General features: G+C 38.2%; 1 non-coding gene across 1 annotated transcript; it reads left to right on the forward strand.

The window, feature by feature from the left end:
- Window positions 1-304: 304 nt before the first annotated feature.
- On the forward strand, window positions 305-412 carry LOC127742643 (small nucleolar RNA R71). The gene has a single exon (XR_008003993.1). It is a non-coding gene; the product is annotated as a small nucleolar RNA R71 (small nucleolar RNA).
- The last annotated feature ends 20,645 nt before the right edge of the window (window positions 413-21,057 follow it).

A 21,057-nucleotide genomic window follows, 5' to 3' on the forward strand; every position in this document is an offset into this window, starting at 1 on the left:
GATGCATTTTGCCATCCATTCAGACTTTGAGAGATCATGTTGACTTGCTGAGTTAACACTTTGTTCTGAGCTAATATGGCATTTAGAGTATCAATTTCAAGAACTCCCTTCCTCTGAGGCGTCCCACTATTCACGGAATTTCTCTCAGAAGTGTACATGAATTGGTTATTTGCAACCATGTCAATAAGTTCTTGAGCTTCTGCAGGTGTTTTCTTTAGGTGATTGGATCCACCTGCAGAATGGTCCAGTAACATCTGAATTCAGATAGACCATAATAGAATATATCCAAAATGGTCCACTCTGAAAGCATGTCATAAGGACACCTTTTGGTCATCTGCTTGTATCTTTTCCAAGCTTCATAGAGGGATTCACCATCTTTTTGTTTAAAGGTTTGAACATCCACTCTAAGCTTGCTCAGCTTTTGAGGAGGAAAGAACTTAGCCAAGAAGGCTGCGACCAGCTTATCCCAGGAGTCCAGGCTATCTTTAGGTTGGGAATCCAACCATATTCTAGCTCTGTCTCTTACAGCAAAAGGGAAAAGCATGAGCCTGTAGACTTCAGGATCTACTCCATTAGTCTTAACAGTCTCACAGATCTGCAAGAACTCAGTTAAAAACTGGTAGGGATCTTCTAATGGATGTCCATGGAACTTGCAGTTCTGTTGCAGTAGAGCAACTAGTTGAGGTTTCAGCTCAAAATTGTTTGCTCCAATGGCAGAGATTGAGATGCTTCTTCCATCAAACTTGGAAGTAGGTGTAGTGTAATCACCGAGCATCCTCCTTGCATTATTATTTTCGATTTCCATCTCCTCTTCTTTTTCAAAATTTTCTGTATGGTTGGCTCTGGATTGTTGTAGTTTAGCTTCTCTTAGTTTCCTCTTCAGAGTCCTTTCAGGTTCAGGATCTGCTTCAACAAGAATGTTCTTGTCCTTCCTCTTGCTCATATGAAAAAAAAGGGAACAGAAAATAATAATAGGGATCCTCTTTACCACAGTAGAGAGATTCTTTTATGTTAGTAGAAGGAGAAGGGAATAGAAGAAGGAAAAGGTAAGAATCCAAACACAAGGGTGAAGATAGGTTCAGATTCTTGAGATGAAGAGAAGTGTTAGTAAATAAATAAATAAATAAATAGAATAGGATGAGAGAAGGAGAAATTCGAAAATAAATTTTGAAAAAGAGTTAGTGATTTTCGAAAATTAAGAGAAGAAATAAAATTAAAATTAAAATTTAAAACAGTTAGTTCATTAAAAGAATTTTGAAAAAGAGAGAGGTAATTTTCGAAAATTAGGGAGAGGAAAGTAGTTAGGTGGTTTTGAAAATGATAAAATATAGTTAAAACAAACAAAAAGTCAACTAGTTAGTTGAAAAAGATTTGAAATTTAATTTTGAAAAGATAAGAAGTTGGAAGATATTTTGAAATCAAAATTTTGAAAAAGATAAAAAGATATGATGAAAAAGATTTAATTAAAAGATATGATGGAAAAGATATTTTGAAAAAGATTTGATTTTTAAAATCAAAATTTGATTACTTGACTAACAAGAAACTAAAAGATATGATTTTAGAATTTAAAGATTGAACCTTTCTTAACAAGAAACTAAAAGATAAGATTCTAGAATTTAAAGATTGAACCTTTCTTAACAAGAAAGTAACACTTCAAATTTTTGAATCAATCACATTACTTGTTAGTTAAGTTCCAAAAATTTGAAATAAAATTAAGAAGAAGATTTTGAAAAATATTTTTAACTTTTCGAAAAATAAATAAAATGAAAGAGAATTGATTTTTGAAAAAGTTTTTGAAAAGATAAGATTTTTAAAATTGAAAATTTGACTTGACTTATAAGAAATCGCTAAGTTTTAAAAATTTTTGACTAAGTCAACTCAAATTTTCGAAATTTTGAGAAAAATAAGGACAAGATATTTTTTTTATTTTTGAATTTTTTTATTATGAGAGAGAAAAACATAAAAATGACTCACAACATGAAAATTATGAATCAAAACACATGATGCATGCAAGAACACTATGAATATCAAGATGAATACCAATAATACTTTGAAGATCATGATGAACATCAAGAACATATTTTTGAAAAATTTTTGATGCAAAGAAAACATGCAAGACACCAAACTTAGAAATCTTTCATGTTTAGACACTATGAATGCAAAAATGCACATGAAAAATATCATACAACATAAAACAAGAAAATTTAAAGATCAAACAAGAAGACTTACCAAGAACAACTTGAAGATCATGAAGAACACTATGAATGCATGAATTTTCGAAAAATGCAAGAACAAGAATCCAACAAGAATCACAAAATATTTTTGGTTTTTTATGATTTTATGATTTTTTTTTGTATTTTCTTTATATTTTTGTTCGAAAAACATATAGGAAAAAAAATAAGAAATTCAAAATTTTTAATAAGAATTCCAGGAATCTTTCAATGTTAGCCTAAAGCTTCAATCCAGGGGTTGGACATGGCTTACTAGCCAGCTAGCTTTAGGATATAAATCAGGCATGCAACAGCTGATACTTCATCCAACTCCATATACATGCCTTTTATGTTGATAAGTGGAAGCCTCAATCCAAAAGAATTTGGATATGGCTTTACAGCCAGCCAGGCTTCAACATGTTACCATGAAACTCTAGAATTCATTCTAAAAAATTTTGAATAATTTTTGAAAACAAAAGGAAATTTTTTTTGAAAGATTTTTGAAATTTTTTTGAAAATAAAACAAAAAAAAAAATTACGTAATCTGAGCAACAAGATGAACCGTCAGTTGTCCAAACTCGAACAATCCCCGGCAACGGCGTCAAAAACTTGATAGGCAAAATTGTAATTTCTGATAATGGCATTCATGTTCGTTCTCTCCCTGGTAATAGCGCCAAAAACTTGGTGCATGATACCAGGGTCCAAACATAACTTCACAACTTCGCACAACTAACCAGCAAGTGCACTGGGTCGTCCAAGTAATAAACCTTACGTGAGTAAGGGTCGATCCCACAGAGATTGTTGGTATGAAACAAGCTATGGTCATCTTGTAAATCTCAGTTAGGCGGATAATAAATGATTATGGAGTCTTCGAATAATAATAATAAATAAATAGAAAATAAAGATAGAAATACTTATGTAAATCATTGGTGGGAATTTCAGATAGGCGTATGAAGATGCTGTGCTCCTTTTGCATCTCTGCTTTCCTACTGCGTTCATCCAATCCTTCTTACTCCTTTCCATGTCAAGCTGTATGTAGGGCATCACCGTTGTCAATGGCTACATACCATCCTCTCACTGAAAAAGGTCCAAATGCTCTGTCACGGCACGGCTAATCATCTGTCGATTCTCGATCATGTCGGAATAGAATCCATTGATTCTTTTGCGTTTGTCATCACGCCCAACAATCGCGAGTTTGAAGCTCGTCACAGTCATTCAATCCCTGAATCCTACTCGGAATACCACAGACAAGGTTTAGACTTTCCAGATTCTCATGAATGCCGCCATCAATTCTAGCTTATACCACGAAGACTCTGATTAAGGAATCCAAGAGATATGTGCTCGGTCTAAGGTAGAACGGGGGTAGTTGTCAGTCACGCGTTCATAGGGGAGAATGATGATGAGTGTCACGGATCATCACATTCGTCATGGTGAAGTGCAACGAATATCTTAGAATAGGAATAAAATGAATTGAATGGAAAATAGTAGTAATTGCATTAAAACTTGAGGTACAGCAGAGCACTACACCCTTAATCTATAGTGTGTAGAAACTCTACCGTTTAAAATACATAAGTGATGGTCCAGGCATGGCCGAATGACTAGCCCCCATAAACGTGATCAATAGTCTCCTAAGATGAATAATAGAATAAAACTGAGACCAAAAGATGTCTAATACAATAGTAAAATGTCCTATTTATACTAGACTAGCTACTAGGGTTTACAGAAGTAAGTAATTGATGCAGAAATCCACTTCCGGGACCCACTTGGTGTGTGCTTGGGCTGAGCTTGAGCTTTACACGTGCAGAGGCTTCTTTTGGAGTTGAACGCCAAGTTGTAACGTGTTTTTGGCGTTCAACTCTGGTTCATGACGTGTTTCTGGCGTTTGACTCCAGAATGCAGCATGGAACTGGCGTTGAGCGCCAGTTTACATCGTCTAATCCCGAATAAAGTATGAACTATTATATATTGCTGGAAAGCTCTGGATGTCTACTTTCCAAAGCCGTTGAGATCGCGCCATTTGGAGTTTGTAGCTCCATAAAATCTATTTCGAGTTCAGGAAGGTTAGAATCCAACAGCATCATTAGTCCTTTGTCAGCCTTCTATCAAAGTTTTGCTCAGGTCTCTCAATTTCAGCCAGAAAATACCTGAAATCACAGAAAAATACACAAACTCATAGTAAAGTCCAGAAATGTGAATTTTACATAAAACTAATGAAAACATCCCTAAAAGTAGCTAGATCCTACTAAAAACTATCTAAAAATAATGTCAAAAAGCGTATAAATTATCCGCTCATCACTATGGTTATCTTGTAACTCTTAGTCAGGAGATTAATGATAAAGATGATTTTGTTTATGAAGAATAAATAACATGAAATGAAAAGTACTTGTGATTCAGTAATGGAGAACAGGTTGAGGTTTTGGAGATGCTCTGTCTTTTGAATCTCTGCTTTCCTACTGTTGTCTTCTTCACGCATGCAAGGTTCCTTCCATGGCAAGCTGTATGTTGGTGGATCACCATTGTCAATGGCTACCATCCATCCTCTCAGTGAAAATGGTCCAACTACGGGTTACGTAGGGCTAATCATCTGTCGGTTCTCACTCGTGCTGGAATAGGATCCATGGATCCTTTTGCACACTGTCACTGCGCCCAACATTTGTGAGTTTGAAGCTCGTCACAGTCACACCTTCCCAGATCCTACTTGGAATACCACAGACAAGGTTTAGAATTTCTGGATCTCAAGAGTGTTGCCATTTGATTCTAGCTTATACCACGAAGACTCTGGTTTCACGGATTTGATCACTCTGTTGTCAGGAGAGACAATCAAACTCGTGAACCAGGAACCCAAGAGATACCCACTCAATCTAAGGTAGAACGGAAGTGGTTGTTAGGTACACGTTCATAAGTTGAGAATGGTGATGAGTGTCATGGATCATCACATTCATCATGTTGAAGTACGAATGAATATTTTAGAATAGAAACCAGCGTGATTGAATAGAAAATAGAAGTAATTGCATTAATCCATCGAGACACAGCGGAGCTCCTCACCCCCAACCATGGGGTTTAGAGACTCATGCCGTAGAATATACAAATTCAGATGTAAAATGTCATGAGGTATAAAATGAATCTCTAAAAGTAGTGTTTATACTCAACTAGTAACCTAGGTTTACAGAAAATGAGTAAACTAAGATAGATAGTGCAGAAATCCACTTCCGGGACCACCTAGTGTGTGTTTGGGTTGAGCATTGAAGCTTTCACGTCCATAGGCTATTCTTGGAGTTAAATGCCAGCTTTGGTGCCAGTTTGGGCATTTAACTCCAACTTTTATGCCAGTTCTGGCGTTTAACGCCAGAAAAGGGTAAGAAGCTGGCGTTTAAACGCCGGTTTGCACTATCAAATCTCGGGCAAAGTATGAACTATTATACATTTCTGGAAAGCCCAAGATGGCTACTTTCCAACGCAATTGAGAGCGCGCCAATTGGGCCTCCATAGCTCCAGAAAATCCATTTCGCGTGTAGGAGGGTCAGAATCCAACAGCATCTGAAGTCCTTTTTCAGCCTCTGAATCAGATTTTTGCTCAGGTCCTTCAATTTCAGCAAGAAAATACCTGAAATAAAAAAAAAACACACAAACTCATTGTAAAGTCCAGAAATGTGATTTTTGCATAAAAAATAATAAAGATATACTAAAAAATAACTAAAGCACACTAAAAACTACATGGAAATACCCCCAAAAAGCGTATAAAATATCCGCTCATCACAACACCAAACTTAAACTTTTGTTGGTTCCCAAGCAAATAGATAAATAAAATAGGATAGAAAGGAAATCAAGAGGTAATACATCTCAGAGTTTTAAGTGAAGCTCAGATTCTAATTAGATGAGTGGGGCTAGTAGCTTTTTGCTCCTGAACAATTTTGGCATCTTAATTTATCCTTTGAAGCTCAGAATGATTGGCATCCATAGGAACTTAGAATTCAGATAGTGTTATTGATTCTCCTAGTTTAATATACTGATTCTTGAACACAACTACTTTATGAGTCTTGGCTGTGACCCCAAGCATCTTATTTTCTAGTAATATTACAGGATACATAAATGCCACAGGCACATAACTGGGTTAACCTTTCAGATTATGACTCAGCTTTGCTAGAGTCCCCAATTAGAGGTGCCCAGAGTTCTTAGGCACACTCTTTTGCTTTGGATCACGACTTTAACCACTCAGTCTCAAGTGTTTCACTTGGACCTTCATGACACAAGCACATGGTTAGGGACAGCTTGATTTAGCCGCTTAGGCCAGGATTTTTTTCCTTTGGGCCCTCCTATCCATTAATTCTCAAAGCCTTGGATCCTTTTTACCCTTGCCTTTTGGTTTAAAGGGCTATTGGCTTTTTCTGCTTGCTTTTTTCTTTATTTTTCGTTTTTTTAATACTTTGTATTTTTCACTGCTTTTTCTTGCTTCAAGAATCAATTTTATGATTTTTTAGATTATCAATAACATTTCTCTTTCTTTTCATCATTCTTTCAAGAGCCAACACTTTTAACATTCATAAATTTCACTATAAAAAATATGCACTATTCAAGCATTCATTCAGAAGACAAAAAGTGTTGTCACCACATAAAAATAATTAGACTTTTTCTTAATGAAAATTTGAAACAATTGGCTCCTTATTTTGAAGAAAATCTACTATTTTATTCATGTTTAGTGATGATGAAAGGAATAAATTATAGCTTACTTTGAGATAATAAAATAAAAATAAAAATAAAGACCCTAATTACTAATACTCATGTAATTCTTAAGATAGGTTTCTAATAATAAAAGTTATCACAGGTTTAAGATTAGGACTCAACAACTTTTATCTTGGGAGATGGATGCTCCTTCAATCTGTGGGATGTCTGGTCCCTCAAGGGAGAGCTTCTGGCGCTTCAGCTCCTGTAGCTCACGCCATTGCTTTTCTTGTTCCTTAAGCAGTTTGCAGAGCATGCTATTTTGATTTACTGTTCTTCTTTAAGTTGATCCATAGCTTCTTGCAGCTTAGTGACAGATGCTTCTAGGCGGGTCCAATAGTCAATTTGATGGATTTTTGGGAGGAATTCCTGCACCCTCCTCTTGATGGAGTTATCGTGTACTTGTTGTCCCTCCATTGACTTTTTGGTGATTGGATGCTCGACTAAGATAAACTCACCCACTCCCGTTTTTACCCCAGCATCTTTACATAGCAGAGAGATTAATCTTGGGTAAGCCAATTTGGCTTCAGTGGAGTTCTTATTTGCAATTGTGTAAATCTCACAAGCAATCAGATGATGAATCTCTACTTCGTTTCCCAGCATAATGCAATGAATCATCACTGCTCTTTTGACAGTGACCTCAGAGCGGTTGCTAGTGGACAGTATAGAGTGCCCAATGAAGTCCAACCAGCCCCTCGCGACTGGTTTGAGATCTCCTCTCTTGAGTTAGTTTGGGACACCTTTTGAGTTGGTTATCCACTTAGTTCCAGGGAGGCATATGTCCTCTAGAACCTGGTCCAAACGCTTATCTACTCTCACCATTCTCCTATTAAAGGATTTTGGATCATCTTGTAGTTGCGGCAGTTTGAAGACCTCTCTTATTTTGTCAAGGTGGAAGTAAATAGTCTTTCCTCTGACCATAGTTCGAAAGGTATGGAAGGTAGTTTCTATCATTCTCTGTTTATCTGTTAACCACAGATTTGAGTAGAACTCCTGGACCATGTTTCTTCCAACTTTTGTCTCAGGATTAGCTAGGATTTCCCAACCTCTATTTTGAATCTGTTCTTGGATCTTCGGATATTCGTCTTCTTTCAGATCGAACTTAACTTCTGGGATCACTGACCACAAACCCATTATTTTGTGGTAATGGTCTGCATGTTCTTTGGTTAAGAACCTCTCTTTATTCCAAAGTGGTTTTAGATTAGTCTCTTTCTTGCCTCTTAGAGTGGTTTGTTTTTGTTTAGGAGCCATGATCTTGGTGAGTTTTTCCTCAGTGGTCACGGAGAAACACACCAAACTTAGAGGTTTGCTTGTCCTCAAGCAAAAGAAAGGAAATGAGAGGAATAGAGGGGGAGACAGATTCGAATGGTGGATTGATGGGGATGGCCAAACGTGTATTTAAAATGGAGGGGTGGGTTTCGAAAATTTTGAAAAAGATATGATAGAAAGATATGATTTTGAAAAAGATAAATCATGATATGAAAAAGATGAGATTTTAAAATTCAAAAGATATGAAAAAGATATAAAGAAGTTAAATCTGAATTTTCATTGATGCATCTAAGAATTAAAAGATGATATGATGAGTTGGAAAAGATTTGGAAAGAAATTGAAAAGATAAATGAGTTTTTGAAAAAGATTTGAAAGGAATTTTGAAAGAAAATTAAAAATAATCTAGAAGATTATTAAATTTTTGAAATTTGAATTTGAGAGATGAAAATTTGTAACATCTTTATGCAGAAAATTATGAATTAAAACATGAAAATTTGAAAAAAATTGAAGTGGAAACAAAATCACCTCCCCCTATCCTTTCTGGCGTTAAACGCCCAGAATGATATCCATTCTGCGTTTAACGCCCATTTGTTGGCCATTTTGGGCGTTTAACGCCCAGCTAGGTACCCTACCTGGCGTTAAACGCCAGAAATCCTTTGTCACTGGGCGTTTTTCTAAACGCCCAGGATGCTGCAACTCTGGTGTTAAACGCCCAGAAATGTATCTTTACTGGCGTTAAACGCCCAGAATGGTACCCATTCTGGCGTTTAACGCCCAAAATGCCTCTTACTGGCATTTTCGAGCCAGTGAGCTCTTTTTCTCTGCTTTGTGCTCTGAATCCTTCTGTAACTCTGTGAACTTCTGCATTTAGACAATTAACCTTAAAGATAATTTATATCAAACTCCTATAATTATTATTTAAATAACAAGAACCCTTGCTAATGACTGGGTTGCCTCCCAGTAAGCGCTTCTTTATTGTCTTTAATTGGACTTTTACTGAGCTTTAGTATAGCCTCAGTTTTGAGCATTCTTGCTCAATATTGCTTTCAAGATAATGTTTGGCTCTCTGTCCATTAACAATAAACTTTTTGTCAGAGTCAACATCTTGAAGCTCTACATATCCATATGGTGACACACTTGTGATCACATATGGTCCCCTCCACCGGGATTTTAATTTTTCAGGGAACAATCTGAGCCTAGAGTTAAACACCAGAACCTTCTATCCTGGCTCAAAGACTCTGGATGACAGTTTCTTGTCATGCCACCTTTTTGCTTTCTCTTTGTAAATTTTTTCATTTTCGAAAGCATTGGGTCTGAATTCCTCTAGCTCATTCAACTGGAGCAATCTTCTCTCTCCAGCTAACTTGGCATCAAGGTTTAGGAATCTGGTTGCCCAGTAGGCCTTGTGTTCCAGTTCCACTGGCAGGTGACAGAGTTTTCCATACACAAGCTGGCATGGGGAGGTCCCTATAGGAGTTTTGAATGCAGTTCTGTATGCCCATAGAGCATTATTGGTGCACGAAATTGTGATCTCAATGGCGCCAACAACTTGGTACGCACAATTGTAATCTCAACTCTTTTTCACAACTTCGCACTACTAACCAGCAAGTGCACTGGGTCATCCAAGTAATAAACCTTACGTGAGTAAGGGTCGATCCCACGGAGATTGTCGGCTTGAAGCAAGCTATGGTCATCTTGTAAATCTCAGTCAGGCAGATTCAAATGGTTATGGAGTTTTGATAATTAAAAGATAAATAAAAATAAATAAAGATAGAGATACTTATGTAATTCATTGGTGGGAATTTCAGATAAGCGTATGGAGATGCGTCATTCCTTCTGAATCTCTACTTTCCTACTACCTTCGTCCAATCCTTCATACTCCTTTCTATGGCAAGCTGTATGTTGGGGGATCACCGTTGTCAATGGCTACCGTCCGTCCTCTCAGTGAAAATGGTCCAAATGCGCTGTTACCGCATGGCTAATCCTCTGTCGGTTCTCACTCATGTTGGAATAGGATCCATTAATCCTTTTGCATCTGTCACTACGCCCAACACTTGCAAGTTTGAAGCTCGTCACAGTCATCCCATCCCAGATCCTATTCAGAATACCACAGACAAGGTTTAGACTTTTTGGATCTCAAGAATGCTGTCAATTGATTCTAGCTTATACCACAAAGACTCTGATCGTGAACCAGAAGGCTAAGAGATATGCATTCAAGCTTGTTTGCATGTAGAACGGGAGTGTTTGTCAGGCACGCATTCATAAGTGAGAATGGTGATGAGCGTCACATAATCATCACATTCATCATGTTCTTGGGTGCGAATGGATATCTTAGAACAAGAATATGCATGAATTGAATAGAAAACAGTAGTAATTACATTAATACTCGAGGAACAGCAGAGCTCCACACCTTAATCTATGGTGTGTAGAAAATCCACCATTGAAAATACATAAGTGATGAAGGTCCAGGCATGGCCAAATGGCCAGCCCCCAATGTCTAAAGACTAAACATCCACAGATCCCAGCATGACCCCGATGTCTAATACAATGAGAAAAAGTTCTATTTATACTAGACTAGTCTCTAGGGTTTACAGAGATAAGTAAATGATGCAGAAATCTACTTCCGGGCCCACTTGGTGTATGCTTGGGCTGAGCATTGAAGCTTTCATGTGTAGAGACTTCTCTTGGAGTTAAACACCAGTTTGCAGCCCGTTTTGGGCGTTTAACTCTAGCTTGTAACCTGTTTCTGGCGTTTAATGCCAGAATAGGGCAGGAAGTTGGTGTTTGAACACCAGTTTGCGTCATAAAAATTCGAGAAAAGTATGGACTATTATATATTTTTGGAAAGCTCTGGATGTCTACTTTCCAACGCAGTTGAGATCGCGCCATTTGGGTTTCTGTAGCTCCAAAAAATCCATTTCAAATGCAGGGAGGTTAGAATCCAACTGCATCAGCAGTCATTTTTCAGCCTCTGAATCAGATTTTTGCTCAGGTCCCTAAATTTCAGCCAGAAAATACCTAAAATCATAGAAAAACACACAAACTCATAGTAAAGTGTAGAAATGTGAATTTTGCTTAAAAACTAATAAAAATAAACTAAAAAGTAGCTAGATCCTACTAAAAACTATCTAAAAATAATGCCAAAAAGTGTATAAATTATCCGCTCATCAATCATCCAGACTCCTTGCCCAATCCTTTCTACGGGTACTTACTGTCCATTCCAGGATTTGTTTTAGTTCTCTATTTGAGACTTCAGCCTGTCCATTTGTCTGTGGATGATATGGAGTTGCCACTTTGTAGTTAATTCCATATCGGATCAAAGCAGAGTCAAGCTGTTTATTGCATAAATGAGTTATTCTATCACTGATTAGTATTCTGGAGACACCAAATTTGCTGAAGATGTGCTTCTGGAGGAACTTCAGCACTGTTTTAGTATCATTAGTGGGTGTGAAAATTGCCTCTACCTATTTAGATACATAATCTACTGCCACCAGAATGTAAGTATTTGAGTATGATGGTGGGAAAGGCCCCATGAAGTCAATACCCCATACATCAAACAACTCAATCTCTAAGATCCCTTGCTGAGGCATGGCATAACCGTGAGGCAGATTACCAGCTCTTTGGTAACTGTCATAGCAACATACAATCTCTCGGGAGTCTCTATAGAGAGTAGGCCAGTAGAAACCACATTGGAGGACTCTTGTGGCTGTCCGCTTACTTTCGAAATGTCCTCCATATTGTAATCCATGGCAATGCCATAGGATCTTCTGTGCCTCTTCTCTGGGCACACACCTACGGATCATTCCGTCTGCACATCTCTTAAAGAGATATGGTTCATCCCACAAGTAGTACTTTGCATCAGAAACTAATTTTTTTGTTTGCTGCCTGATGTACTCTTTGGGTATGAATCTTACCGCTTTATAATTTGCAATGTCCGCAAACCACGGTACTTCCTGAATGGCAAAGAGTTGCTCATCCGGGAAGGTTTCAGAGATCTCAGTAGAGGGGTGGGACGCCCATTCTACTAGTTCTATTCGGGACAGGTGATCTGCTACTTGGTTCTATGTCCCTTTTCTGTCTCTTATTTTTATATCAAACTCTTGCAGAAGCAACACCCATCTTATGAGCCTGGGTTTTGAATCCTGCTTAGTGAGTAGATATTTAAGAACAACATGGTCAGTATACACAATCCTAGTAAATGATGTAGAAATCCACTTCCGGGCCCACTTGGTGTGTGCTTGGGCTGAGCATTGAAGCTTTCACGTGTAGAGGCCTTCTTTGGAGTTAAAGGCCAGTTTGTAACTTGTTTCTGGCGTTTAACTCTGCTTTGCAACTTGATACTGGCGTTTAACGCCATAATAAGGCAGAAAGCTGGCGTTAAATGCCAGTTTGCGTCGTCTAAAATCAGACAAAGTATGGAGTATTATATATTGCTGGAAAGCCCTGGATGTCTACTTTCCAAAGCAGTTGAGAGCACACCATTTTGATTTCTGTAGCTCCAAAAAATCTATTTCGAGTGCAGGGAGGTTAGAATCCAACAGCATCAGCAGTCCTTTGTCAGCCTCTGAATCAGATTTTTGCTCAGGTCCCTCAATTTCAGCCAGAAAATACCTGAAATCATAGAAAAACACACAAACTTATAGTAAAGTCCAGAAATGTGAATTTTGCTTAAAAACTAATAAAAATTTACTAAAAACTAACTAAATCATACTAAAAATTATATGAAAACAATGCCAAAAAAGCGTATAAATTATCCGCTCATCACAACACCAAACTTAAATTGTTGCTTGTCCCCAAGAAACTGAAAACAAATTAGGATAAAAAGAAGAGAATATACAATGAATCTCACAATATCAATGAAACTTAGTCCCAATTAGATGAGCGGGGCTAGTAGCTTTTTGCTTCTGAAAAGTTTTGGCATCTCAGTTTATCCTTTGAAATTCAGAATGATTGGCATCTATATGAACTCAGAATTTTGGATAGTGTTATTGATTCTCCTAGTTCAGTATGTTGATTTTTGAACACAGGTACTTTATGAGTCTTGGCTGTGACCCTAAGCACTTTGTTTTCCAGTATTACCACCGGATACATAAATGCCACAGACACATGACTGGGTGAACCTTTTCAGATTGTGACTCAGCTTTGCTAAAGTCCCCAGTTAGAGGTGTCCAGAGTTCTTAAGCACATATTTCTTTGGGCCCTCCTATCCATTAATTCTCAAAGCCTTGGATCCTTTTTACCCTTGCGTTTTGGTTTAAAGAGTTATTGGCTTTTTACTCTTGCCTATTGGCTTTTTCTGCTTGCTTTTTCTTTTTCTTTCTTTTTCTTTATTTCTTTCGCTATTTTTTTCACAAACTTTGTCATTCACTGCTTTTTCTTGCTTTAAGAATCAATTTTATGATTTTTCAGATTATCAATAACATTTCTCCTTGTTCATCATTCTTTCAAGGGCCAACAATTTTAACATTTATAAACAACAAGATAAAAAATATGCACTGTTCAAGCATTCATTCAGAAAACAAAAAGTATGGCCACCACATCAAAATAATTAAACTAATTTCAAGATAAAATTTGAAATTCAAGTACATCTTGTTCTTTTGTAATTAAGCACATTTTTCATTTAAGAGAGGTGAAGGATTCATGGAATTATTCATAGCTTTAAGACATAGACAGTAGACTCTAATGATCATGTAATAAAGACACAAAATATAGCCAAACATGAAGCTCAAAAATTGAAAACAGAAAAATAAATAGACAAGGAGATTAAGGAATGAGTACACCTTAGTGAGGGTGGCGTCTTCCTCTTGAAGAACCAATGGTGCTCCTATCCTTAGTTGCTCCCAATAGTTGTGTGGAGGAAAATGTATCCCTTGAGGTATCTCAGGAATTTCTTGATGAGGGAATTCCTCATGCCCTTGTTGAGGTCCACGAGTGGGATCTCTTGTTTGCTCCATCCTTTTCTTAGTGATGGGCTTGTCATCTTCAATGAGGATGTGTTCCTCTATGACAATTCCAGCTGAATTGCATAGGGATCACCTTTTTCTTGGCCACAACTTCATAGAAGTAGTCTTGATGGACCTTTGAGATGAATCTTTCCATCTCCCATGACTCGGAGGTGGAAGCTTTTGCCTTCCCTTTCCTCTTTCTGTAGATTTCTCCGGCCTTAGGTGCCATAAATGGTTATGAAAAAACAAAAAGAAATGCTTTTACTACACCAAACTTAAAAGATTTTCACGTCCTCGAGCAAAAGAAGAAAGAAAGAAGGGGAAGAAGAAGAAAATGAAGGAGATGCAGGGAGATAGAGAGAGAGGTGGGGTATGTGGAGATTCTGTGGGGTCCACAGATCCTGAAGGGTCAAGGATTTCTTATCCCTGCTTCTTTTAGGCGTGCAAAATGCCCCTATTGTGCAATCCTGGCGTTTAATGCCAAACTATTACTTGTTTCTAGTGTTAAACGCCAGCTTTTATTCCTTTCCTGGCATTAAACGCCAAGCTGCAACCTGTTTTTGGCGTTTAACGCCAGTTTGTTGCTTTTTCTGGCATTTAACGCCAGTCTGGTGCTTCTTTCTGGTGTTTAACACCCAGAATGGTGCTAGACTGGACGTTAAACACCCATTCTGCTACCCTTACTGGCGTTTAAATGCCAGTAAGTTTCTCTTCTAGGGTGTGCTGTTTTTAATGCTATTTTTGATTTGTCTTTAATTTTTTGTAGTTATTTTTGTGACTCCACATGATCATCAACCTAAAAAAAAGAAAATAACATAAATAAATAAAATTGGGTTGCCTCCCAATAAGCGCTTCTTTAATGTCAATAGCTTGACAGTGAGCTCTCATGGAGCTTCACAGATGTTTAGAGCATTATTGGGGCCTTCCAACACCAAACTTAGAGTTTAGATGTGGGAGTTCAACACCAAACTTAGAGTTTGGTTGTAGCCTCCCAACACCAAACTTAGAGTTTGACTGTGGGGGCTTTGTTTGACTCTGCATTGAGAGAAGCTTTTCTTGCTTCCTTTCCTTGGTTACAGAGGGAGATCCTTGAGTTTTAAACACAAGGTAGTCCTCATTCAATTGAAGGATTAACTCTCCTCTGTTCACATCAATCACAGCTTTTAATGTGGCTAGGAAGGGTCTTCCAAGGATGATGGATTCATCATCATCCTTCCCAGTATCTAGGATTATGAAATCAGCAGGGATGTTAAGGCCTTTGACCTTTACTAGCACGTCCTTTACCTGTCCATAAGCCTTTTTCATGAATTTTTCTGCCATTTCTAATGAGAATTTGGCAGCCTGTACCTCAAAGATTCTCAGTTTCCATTGCATAGAGTGGCATTAAGTTTATGCCTGACCCTAGGTTGCACAGAGCCTTCTCAAAGGTCATGGTGCCTATGGTATAGGGAATTAAGAATTTACCAAGATCCTATTTCTTTTGAGGTAATGTCTGCCTAACCAAGTCATTCAGTTTATTGGTGAGCAAGGGAGGTTCATCCACCTAAGTCTCATCACCAACTAACTTGGCATTCATCTTCATGATTGATCCAATGTACTTAGCAACTTGCTCTTCAGTAATATCTTCATCCTCTTCAGAAGAGGAATAGTCATCAGAGCTCATGAATGGCAGAAGTAGGTTCAATGGAATCTCTATGGTCTCTAGATGAGCCTTAGATTCCTTAGGTTCCTCAAATGGAAACTCTTTTTTGTCCAGAGGACATCCCATGAGATCTTCCTCACTGGGATTCACGTCCTCCTCCTCCTCTCTAGGTTCGGCCACACCAAGTAAGGTTATGGCCTTGCACTCTCTTTTTGGATTCTCTTCTATATTGCTTGGGAGAGTACTAGGAGGAGTTTCAGTGACTCTTTTACTCAGCTGGCCCACTTGTGCCTCCAAATTTCTAATGGAGGACCTTGTTTCATTCATGAAACTTAGAGTGGCCTTAGATAGATCAGAGACTATGTTTGCTAAGCTAGAGGGGCTCTGCTTAGAATTCTCTGTCTGTTGCTGAGAAGATGATGGAAAAGACTTGCTATTGCTAAACCTGTTTCTTCCACCATTATTAAAGCCTTGTTGGGGCTTTTGTTGATCCTTCCATGAGAAATTTGGATGATTTCTCCATGAGGGATTATAGGTGTTTTCATAGGCTTCACCCATGTAATTCACCTCTGCCATTGCAGGGTTCTCAGGATCATAGGCTTCTTCTTCAGAAGATGCCCCTTTGGTACTGTTGGATGTATTTTGCAACCATTCAGACTATGAGAAATCATATTGACTTGCTGAGTCAACATTTTGTTCTGAGCTAATATGGCATTCAAAGCATTAATTTTAAGAACTCCATTCCTTTGAGGCGTCCCATTACTCACATAATTTCTTTCAGAAGTGTACATGAACTGGTTGTTTGCAACCATGTCAATGAGTTCCTGAGCTTCTACAGGCGCCTTCTTTAGGTGAATAGATCCACCTGCAGAATGGTCCAATGACATCTTAGATAATTCAGACAAACCATCATAGAATATATCCAGGATGGTCCATTGGTGCATGAAATTGTGATCTCTAATAATGGCATTCAACTTGGTATGCGCATTTATAACTCAGCACTTTATTCCCAACTCCGCACAACTAACCAACAAGTGCACTGGGTCGTCCAAGTAATAAACCTTACGTGAGTAAGGGTCGATCCCACGGAGATTGTTGGTATGAAGCAAGATATGGTCATCTTGTAGATCTCAGTTAGGCTGATTCAAATGGGTATATTGGTTTTTGAATAATAATAATAAATAAAACATAAAATAAAGATAAAGATACTTATGTAGATCATTAGTGGGAATTTTAGATAGGCGTATGAAGATGCTGTGCTCTTTCTGAATCTCTGTTTTCCTACTGCCTTCATCCAATCCTTCTTACTCCTTTCCATGGCAAGCTGTATGTAGGGCATCACCGTTGTCAATGGCTACATCCCATCCTCTTAGTGAAAATGGTCCAAATGCTCTGTCACAGCATGGCTAATCATCTGTCGGTTTTCGATTATGTCGGAATAGAATCCATTGATTCTTTTGTGTTTGTCATCACGCCCAACAATCTCGAGTTTTAAGCTCGTCACAGTCATTCAATCCCTGAATCCTACTCGGAATACCACAGACAAGGTTTAGACTTTCCGAATTCTCATGAATGCCGCCATCAATTCTAGCTTATACCACGAAGATTCTGATTAAGGAATCCAAGAGATATGCGCTCGGTCTAAGGTAGAACGGAAGTGGTTGTCAGTCACGCGTTCATAGGTGAGAATGATGATGAGTGTCACGGATCATCACATTTGTCATGGTGAAGTGCAATGAATATCTTAGAACAGGAATAAACTGAATTGAATAGAAAATAGTAGTAATTGCATTGAAACTCGAAGTACAGCAGAGCTCCACACTCTTAATCTATGGTGTGTAGAAACTCCACCGGTGAAAATACATAAGTGATAGTGGTCCAGGCATGGCCGAATGGCCAGCCCCCATGAACGTGATCAAAGGATCATAAGGTAATCCAAAAATAATCCAAAGATGTCTAATACAATAGTAAAATGTCCTATTTATACTAGACTAGCTACTAGGGTTTATAGAAGTAGTTAATTGATGCAGAAATCCACTTTCGGGGCCCACTTGGTGTGTGCTTGGGCTGAGATTTGAGCTTTATACATGCAGAGGCTTCTCTTGGAGTTGAACGCCATGTTGTAACGTGTTTTTGGTGTTCAACTCTAGTTCGTGACATGTTTCTGGCGTTTGACTCCAGAATGCAACATGGAACTGGCGTTGAGCACCATTTTGCGTCGTTTAATCTCGAATAAAGTATGGACTATTATATATTGCTGGAAAGCTCTGGATGTCTAATTTCCAACGGCGTTAAGAGCGCACCATTTGGAGTTCTGTAGCTCCAGAAAATCTATTTTGAGTTCAGGGAGGTCAGAATCCAACGGCATAAGCAGTCCTTTGACAGCCTTTTATCAGAGTTTTGCTCAGGTCCCTCAATTTCAGCCAGAAAATACCTGAAATCACAGAAAAATACACAAACTCATAGTAAAGTCCAGAAATATGAATTTTACATAAAAATTTAATAAAAACGTTCCTAAAAGTAGCTAGATCCTACTAAAAACTATCTAAAAACAATGCCAAAAAGCGTATAAATTATCCGCTCATCACAACACCAAACTTAAATTGTTGCTTGTCCCCAAGCAACTGAAAATCAAATAGGATAAAAAGAAGAGAATATACTATAAATCCAAAAATATCAATGAATATTAGTTCTAATTAGATGAGCGGGACTTGTAGCTTTTTGCTTCTGAATAGTTTTGGCATCTCACTTTATCCTTTGAAGTTTAAAATGATTGGCATCTATGGGAACTTAGAAGTTCAGATAATGTTATTGATTCTCCTAGTTAAGTATGTTGATTCTTGAACACAGCTACTTTTATGAGTCTTGGCCGTGGCCCTAAGCATTTTGTTTTCCAGTATTACCACCGGATACATAAATGCCACAGACACATGACTGGGTGAACCTTTTCAGATTGTGACTCAGCTTTGCTAAAGTCTCCAGTTAGAGGTGTTCAGAGCTCTTAAGCACACTCTTTTTGCTTTGGATCACGACTTTAACCACTCAGTCTCAAGCTTTTCACTTGGACCTGCATGCCACGAGCATATGGTTAGGGACAGCTTGTTTTAGCCGCATAGGACTGGATTTTATTTCCTTGCACCCTCCTATCCATTGATGCTCAAAGCCTTGGATCCTTTTTACCCTTGCCTTTTGGTTTTAAGGGTTATTGGCTTTTTCTGCTTGCTTTTTCTTTTTCTTTCTGTATTTTTTTTGCCACTTATTTTTTTTATTTTTTTCGCAAGCTTTTGCTATTCACTACTTTTTCTTGCTTCAAGAATCAATTTCATGATTTTTCAGATTATCAATAACATTTCTCTTTGTTCATCATTCTTTCAAGAGCCAACAATTTTAACATTCATAAACAACAAGATAAAAAATATGCACTGTTCAAGCATTCATTCAGAAAACAAAAAGTATTGTCCCCACATCAATATAATTAAACTAAGTTCAAGGATAAATTCGGAACTCATGTACTTCTTGTTCTTTTGAATTAGAAACATTTTTCATTTAAGAGAGGTGAAGGATTCATGGAATTATTCATAGCCTTAAGACATAGTTACTACATACTAATGATCATGAAGTAGAGACACAAAACATAAACAAACATATAGCATTAAAACCGAAAAGAAGGCAATAGAGAAATAAGAACAAGGAATGAGTCCACCTTAGTGATGGTGGCACTTTCTTCTTGAAGAACCAATGATGTCCTTGAGCTCTTCTATGTCTCTTCCTTGCCTTTGTTGCTCTTCCCTCATTGCTCTTTGATCTTCTCTAATTTCATGGAGAATGATCGAGTGCTCTTGATGTTCCACCCTTAATTGATCCATATTGTAACTCAAATCTTCTAGAGAAGTGTTGAGTTGTTCCCAATAATTGTTGGGAGGAAAGTGCATCCCTTGAGGCATCTTCGGGATTTCTTGGTGATGAGCTTCCTCATGCGTCTCTTGGGATCCATGTGTGGGCTCTCTTGTTTGCTCCATCCTCTTCTTAGTGATGGGCTTATCTTCCTCAATGGGGATGTCTCCTTCTATGATAACTTCAGCTGAGTAACATAGATGGCAAATAAGATGAGGAAAAGCTAGCCTTGCCATGGTGGAGGACTTTTCAGCTATTTTGTAGAATTCAAGGGAGATGACTTCATAAACTTTTACTTCCTCTCCATTCATGATGCTATGAATCATGATGGCCCGATCCACAGTAACTTCAGATCGGTTGCTAGTGGGGATGATGGAGCGTTGGATGAACTCCAACCATCCTCTAGCCACAAGCTTGAGGTCCAGTCTTCTTAATTGAACCGGCTTGCCTTTGGAGTCTCTTTTCCATTGAGCTCCTTCCACACATATGTCCATAAGGACTTGGTCCAACCTTTGATCAAAGTTGACCCTTCTAGTGTAGGGGCGTGCATCTCCTTAAATCATGGGCAAGTTGAATGCCAACCTCACATTTTTCGGACTGAAATCTAAGTATTTCCCCCAAACCATTGTAAGATAATTCTTTGGATTCGGGTTCACACTTTGATCATGGTTCCTAGTGATCCATGCATTGGCATAGAACTCTTGAACCATTAAGATTTCGACTTGTTGAATGGGGTTGGTCAGAACTTCCGAACCTCTTCTTTGGATCTCATGTCGGATCTCTGGGTACTCATTTTTCTTGAGTTTGAAAGGGACCTCGGGGATCACCTTCTTCTTGGCCACAACTTCATAGAAGTGGTTTTGATGGGCTTTGGAGATGAATCTCTCCATCTCCCATGACTCGGAGGTGGAAGCTTTTGTCTTCCCTTTTCTTTTTTTAGAGGTTTCTCCGGCGTTAGGTGCCATCAATGGTTATAGAAAAACAAAAAAGCTATGCTTTTTCCATACCAAACTTAGAATATTGCTCACCCTCGAGCAAGAGAAGAAAGAATAGATGAAGAAGAAGAAGATATGGGGGAGAGGGATAGAGGGTAGTATTTCGGCCAAGGAGGAGAAGAGAGGGTTGTGTTGTGTGAAAATGAAGAAGAATGGAGGGGTTTATATTGTGGAGGGAGAGGGGTTAAGGTTCGGCTATATTGGGTGGGTTGGGTGGGAAAAGGGATTTTTGAATTTTGAAGGTAGGTGGGGTTTATGGGGAAGAGTGGATGGATGTGAGTGGTGAAGAGGCGATGGGGAAGAGAGATTGTGGTGATTGGTAAAGGATTTTGGGGAAGCGTGTTATTGAATTGTGTGAAGAGGAGAGAAGGTGAGTTGAGGTA

Source organism: Arachis duranensis, chromosome 1 (genome assembly GCF_000817695.3).
Source record: "Arachis duranensis cultivar V14167 chromosome 1, aradu.V14167.gnm2.J7QH, whole genome shotgun sequence".
NCBI classification, from domain to species: Eukaryota; Viridiplantae; Streptophyta; class Magnoliopsida; order Fabales; family Fabaceae; genus Arachis; species Arachis duranensis.